Source organism: Vicugna pacos, unplaced genomic scaffold (genome assembly GCF_048564905.1).
Source record: "Vicugna pacos unplaced genomic scaffold, VicPac4 scaffold_17, whole genome shotgun sequence".
Taxonomy (NCBI): Eukaryota; Metazoa; Chordata; class Mammalia; order Artiodactyla; family Camelidae; genus Vicugna; species Vicugna pacos.
In genome coordinates this window covers 5968562-5975580 of record NW_027328738.1, presented here as the reverse complement: position 1 = coordinate 5975580, position 7019 = coordinate 5968562, and the positions used below count along the sequence as shown (strand labels likewise).

The 7019-nt window shown below is 31.4% G+C and overlaps 1 long non-coding RNA gene across 1 annotated transcript; it reads left to right on the top strand.

Moving 5' to 3' along the window:
* The first annotated feature begins 4303 nt into the window (after positions 1-4303).
* Positions 4304-5980, top strand: LOC140692807 (uncharacterized). The gene is made up of 2 exons (XR_012068409.1): positions 4304-4579; positions 5658-5980. It is a non-coding gene; the product is annotated as an uncharacterized lncRNA (long non-coding RNA).
* Positions 5981-7019: the final 1039 nt, after the last annotated feature.

The window sequence follows — 7019 nt, the reverse complement described above, 5'->3', positions numbered from 1 at the left end:
TTAGATTATTTATTTGAAATTGCTCTTCTACATTGAGGAGAGCCTTGTCACTATGAACTTCCCTCTTAAGCCGGCTTTAACTGTATTCCATAAACATTGCATAGTGTTTTGTCATATTTCTCAAGGTTTTTTTTAAATTTCTTATTTTACTTCATAAGCTCCCCCCCTTGTTTTAGTACCATGTTGTTGAATCTACATGCTGTCATTTTTTCTCTCTGTTTTTCTGTGATTGAATTCTAGTTTCATGTTATTATACTCAGAAAAGATACTTGAAATAATTTTTATCTTCTAAAATTTGTTAAGGCTTCTTCTGTGCCTGAGTACATAATCTTTCCTAGAAAACATTCCATGTGCACTGGAAAAGAATGTATATTCTGTTTTGGGGAGAAGTACTGTTATGAAAATATAAACCAAATCCAATTATTTTATCATATCTTTTAGTATCTTTGTTCCCTTATTAATTTTCTGTCTGAAAGACCAGTCTGGTGATGATAATGGGGTGTTATAATTTCCTACTGTGATTGTGTTCCCATCAATTTCTCCCTTTTCATGTATTAGTATTTGCTTTATGTATTTAGATGCTCCTGTTGTGAGTGCATATATCTTAATGTATATAAAACCCTCATTTTGTATTTCTCCTTTAATCACCATATCATGTCCTTGTTTATCTTTCTCTATGGCCTTTCTTGTAAAGTCTCTTTTGTGTGAAGTCAGTACTGTTAGTCCTGCTTTCTTGTCATGTCCATTAGCATGGAATATATTTTTCCATCTTCTGACATTCAATTGATATGTAGTCCTCTTACAAAATTGGGTCTCTTGTACGCTTCAAAATGTAGGGTCTTGTTATATTATCCCATCTGACAATATATATCTTTTGATTGAATCACTAAGTGCATTAACATTTGTGATAATTATTGAGAGACTGGTGTTTATTTCCATTTTGAACATTTTCCATTTGATTTTGTATATCCTTTTTGTTCACTTCTTTTTCTTTTTGTGGTTTGATAAGTTTTCTTTTATTATCTTGGTTTCTATTTGTCTTTGTGACTTCATTGTAAGCTTTAGACTTATGGTTAACCTCTTTTGTATGTATATTGACCAGTTATTATATCTGTTTATTTTAACTGATAAAAATACAAATTCTAACCCATCATAAAGAGAACAGAAACAAGAAGAAAATACTCTGTATTGTCCTGTTTCACTCTCTAACCCTTAAAAATGTTGATGTCCTCTTTTTAACATCATGTTTATTCTATTGTAAGTCATTGTAGCTATTACCTTTTTAATAATGCCTTTCTCATTTCTATGGCATACTGCTTCTTTTTTCTTAGAGTAGATTTTCATTATTTCTATTTCTGTCGCTAATTTCTTTTAGTATTTGCTTTTGTGGAAGTTATTTATCTCTCCTACTATTCTAAAGGATAGCCTTGCTTGATAAATTATTTTAGATTACAGCTTTCTTTCATTCAGGACTTTGAATATGTCTTGTCACTGCCTTCTGACTGTTGTATTTGTGCAGGAAATGTGTTTACAAATATAATGTATATAATTATATATATATGTAAGGAATACATACAAATGAAGTTAACGAATAAGATGAAAAATGATACGTTAAAAAATAGAAACCATTGATGAAGGAAATTAAAACTGATTCAAAGAAATGAAAAGATCTCTTATGTTAATGATGTGAAACTATGTGGTTGAAACAACCATACTACCCATAGCAATCTACATTTAGTGTAAATCATGTCAAAATACCCATGAGATTTTTGCATTAAATAGAAAAAATAACTTCAAAATGTATTTGTAACTACAAAGATCATGAGTTGTCAAAATAAACTTGAAAAAGAGTATTAAATCAATTAGTGTAATATTCTCTGATGTTAAACAGTCCTACAAAGCTTTAGTAATTTAAACAACATGATTCTGGCTCAAAAACAGACACCAATCAATAGAAGAGAATTGAGCAACCAGATATAATCCCTCACACCTACGATCAATTAACCCATGAAAAATGAAGCAAGAGTATAAAATGAAGAAAAGACATTCTCCTCAATATGTAGTGCTGGGGAGATTGAACATGTGAAACATAGATTAGAGTATTTCCTCACATTGTATGCAATCCATGAGCACAGAATATCTTTTATTTCTTTTGTTTACTTATATTTATTACACCTTTAATTTATAGAACTATGTTTAGATCTTTTATTTCACTTATCAATTTTATTCCTATTTTATTCTTTTTGGTATAAATGTACACACAACTGTTTTCCTAATTCCTTATTCTGATAATGTGATGTTAGTGTATAAACATGCAACATATATTTGTATATTGATTTTGTATTCTGCAAGTTTGCTAAGTTTGTTCATTATTTCTAGCATTCACTGGAGGAGTATATGGAGTTTTCCATCTGTGTATAATTATGTCATTTGTAAAAATTTTACTGCTTGTTTACTAGTTGGAAGCTTTATATAATTTTTCTTGACTAGTTGTTCTGGCTAGGACTTTGAGTAGTGTAATTTAGGACTTGTGAAAATGAGCTAATTTTTCTTATTACTTGACCAGAGGAAAACCTTCCTGTATGTTAACATTGAACTTGATTTTTGTCATGGGTTTTTCATATATGGCTTTTATTATGTTTAGTTATATTTTATTTAAAGCAAATTTGTTAAGATTTTTTTGTATACAAAAGTTAAGATCAGTTCTGTCAATAATTTTCCTACATTTTCTGAGATTGTCACTTTTTAATTCTCTGTTTTTTAATTGATAGTATCACATATATTGATTTGCATTTGTTAAATAATACTTATGAAACAGGACTAAATCAAACTTAACTATAGTTTATAGTACTTATAATATGCCATGAAATCAGGTTGCTAATATTTATTTAGAATGTAATATACACATACAGAAGGAAAAATATACATTGTATCTTGAGTGTACATTTATTTATTTAAAAATTTTATCTCTCATTTTGAATTTGGCTTATGTTTAATGGAAATTATTTCTAAATAAAGAATATAACTCTTGGTAGAACTGAATTTACTACAGTTTACTGATACAGAACATAGCTATTATTTACAATTAGTGCACAAATCACTTGTCTTAAAATGCCATATTATACTAACAATGCCAACTGATTCAGGACTGGGAAACATAATGCTTCCTAAAATGCATTATGTGGTGTTTTCCACACCAACCCACATATACACTTATTTCTTTGTTTTTTGATTGTTTGTTTGCCCCTTAATGGAGGCACTGCTTATAGAACCCAGGATCTTGTGCATAAGTGTATTTATCAACATCATTTTGGAGCACTTAACAGAATCCAAAAGAGTATGGATTATAAAGATGACAGGAAAATTTATTCCTTCTAGGGACTGAAAAACCTCTGAGTGAAAGAATGGTAAAAATAAACATTTGTATGTATACAATAAGATTTTCCCTTGTGTAATTTTAAAGTAGAATATTAAATTACATTAGTTTTACATATAGCACTGAAGTACAATTAAAAACAAAAATTCCCCACTTTGAGATTTCTTTAAATTTGATTGATTAAAGCTTTATAATTTTAATTCATAAATATTTACCATTTATTTATAAACATACCAAAGAAACTGACATTTATTCTGCTCATGTTTTGAATATAGAGCTACTTTTTTAAGGTACACAGATAAATAATTACTTCCATTTCCAAATCATCTTATGTTTCACTTTAATTACAAAAGATAATGAAATAGTTATAAATTTTCTGTACAAGTTTTACACAAATTTCACTTTAAATTACAAAACTTTAAAATTATTTTATTTATTTTGAGCATTATTTATACTCTGTTCACCAAACTGGTATAAATTTGTGTACAAAAGAAAGGAGATTGTTTTTATTTCATAGACCCCAAAATTAAATTATTTAAAAAGATTTTGTGGGGATAATATTTGCAGATCACACTATAAAAATAAGCATCTTATATGATTCATTTTAACTGGAAGAATGAGAAAGAAACACTGGCTGAATGTTAATCTTGGGTTGCTAGGAGACCAGACGTTTTGTGATGTCACAGCTACTCAGGTTGAGAACCATTGTGATGGCCTACCAGTTTAAATGTGCAGGCTTGCCAGAGCAGCATTTGAAGCTGTAGTGCTCAAAACCATGCAGAATAGAAAAGTAGCTGCAGAAAAAGTTATTTGAGATGGCACTTGTTTCTTCAGAAATTCAAGATAAGTTTCCTAAAGATGGGTCAACTGGTTCAGGAAACTCCAGTAGATCTCTATTTTGTGATCAAACATTCTCTGGGGACTTGGACTTGAGGTCTATGTTTGAAGAAATTGATTCTCTGACTTTGTCAGAAGGATCCTTGATAAAAAGACCATGTTACACACATTGTGTCTCTGAACCAGTTGGAGATAATGATTTTCGTTCTCTGAAATTTCCAAGAAAACTCTGGAAAATGCCTGGGAGTGACCAATTTAAATCCATCTGGTGGGGTGATAATGGATCTTCCATAGTGATTGATGAAGATGTCTTTAAGAAGGAAGTTTTGGAAAGAAAGGCCCCTTTCAGAATATTTGAACCTGGAAGTATGAAAAGTTTAGTTATACAGCTAAAGCTTTATGGGTTTAGGTAATTGCAGCAGAATTTTCAAAGATCTGCTTGTCTAGCTGTCTTTATGGCAGAAGAAAAAGAAGTCTATATTTTAAACAAGGTATTCACAAAGTTTAGTTACAACTTGGTAACTTAGATATAAAATTTAATTTTGTACATCAATCTATGGTAATATAAATGGAAAGCTTTTTTGAAAATTGTATAAAACTACTAAGGCTATAATTCTTAATTTTATATAAAAATGAGGATAGTGCCTTAAGTAGTCAAGATTATGATAAACTTTGCTAGCAACTATGAATCTTAACAGAAATCTAAATAAAGGTATTAAAGCTGTTTTCAAAAGTGGCTTTCACCGTTACTGCAAATGCTAACTTCTTAAATTTGATGACTGTATTATTTAAATGTGTATATTCGAAATAAGGAATTTCAAAAAATAGTCAGAATTGCTCATATTTTGATGATATTATCTTTGCATTGTAAACGTGAAATCTGAGGTTTTATAGGTTAGGCTTATTGTAGTCTTCTAATTTGGTTTAAAATATTACTAAAGTCTTTCCACTTTGATTGTAGCTGCAATTCTACCATATTTCAAATTTTAAACGAGGCTGTCCCCAAATTTTAGTGAGAATAAAAATAAGAGTTGGGATTAAAAATGTCTCTCTGGTATCTTCATTGGCTGAAGATTTCAACAAGAAGCACTTTATAGGAAGGGGTAATACAGATAATCATAATTCTGATTTTGTGGCTGGCACTAGTGGAGAAAGTGCATTTTTACCTTCTCCTAATTTAAACATGCCTCTTAACAGAAAGCCCTCTACTAGCCATATAATTGGTGATACAAATACCCCGATCAGAGGTGATTTTTCTCCTTCATCATCAGTGTCAGTTAGACCACGAGAACAAATTGCAGTGGATCAATGTGCTACTTTAAATCAGTTGACCACTATCCACAGGCACTCCCAAAGCAGCTAAACTGAAGCAAATGGCTGTGCTGTGAACTTCATTACAACTACAACTTCTATTTCTCATTACAGCATCTTGTCTCCCATACAGGGCAATTATTTTGGACTGATGGTGGAGCCTTCTACTTTTCCAAATAGATATCACAACATATCTGCCAATGAAGGTCGTTTTTCTAAACTTCAACCAGGGAGCAACCCACGGTTTCCATTGCCAGTGATAGCTGATACATCAACTACCTCTCAAAGCCAACTCATCAGCTATCTTCAGTTTAATAACGTCATCCTAATTACAATTGATCTACCAGAGGACTACCAGATTATGCAGGATAGCAAAGATTAAAATTTATGATGGCAAATGTCGACATATATCTGCAATATTCTTATTTGAACAATAAACATAAATGTGTACCTGTATTGTCCTTATATTTTTTAAAATAGAGTAAAGATTTAAACGCGAGACTAAGTTAACATTTAAAGAAAAAAAAGAGATATTTGATTGATATGATCATTTGATGGAACAATATGAGAGTAAATTTATATAATTTCTTGTAAGGAAGAAGGGAAAATGGAAGAATTTGGAAAAAGACAAAAACATGGAGAGAGGGAACAGTACTAAGTGGTTTCTGGTTGATCCTGGAAAGTATTTAAAGTGTTAAGTTATGATAGGTTGGAACAGGAGATAAATGCAGGAACCGGCTAAGGAGTCATGGTCTCTAATATGTCATCCCTGGAATCATAACAGTCACGTGATGTAGTCTCAGATGGCACATTCAGCATGAGGTAGAATTTAAGAAGTAATTTTTTCTATGGTCTTCTTTGTGCTGTTCTCAATGCATTTCAATTGGTGCTTTCTTTTCCTCCCCTCAAGGGTCTGCACTATATTTTCTAGTGAAAATTTAATGTTGCTTTTATGTTCCAGCCAAAGATATGCTTACATCCTCAGAGGGGCACTTAAAGCATTTCCAAATCTGAGTCCACATCTCAACATAGTTTAGTCGTTTCTTTATAGATCTGGCATCTGGCTACCTTGGAATATCTTTATGTTTCACAGTATCTGGAGATATATCCAGGCAAATGCTTGTCAACCATATTAACTCCAACCTCAAAACTGTTGCTCCAACTCATCCTTGGACTTAGGATGTCCTCCATTTACCTACTTAGATTTTCCCAGTCTCAGCACAGAAACCACCTCCTCCAGATGTTTTCTGTCTATCCAACTTTCCTTGTCTAACTTGGATACCAGCACAATAAGCACAGCACATGCCACAAGATGCATTTTATTATTTAGTGAATGAAAAATACATGTTGACTTTAAGCAAAATCTACTTTCCTGAAACAACAAAACTCTCATGGTTTTCAAACTATTTCGTTATGGCCTTTACTCTTCACCACAAACTAGCTCTTTTCATAGCCCATGGACTAGTCATTCAAGACAGTAAGTGGAGGTAGGTAC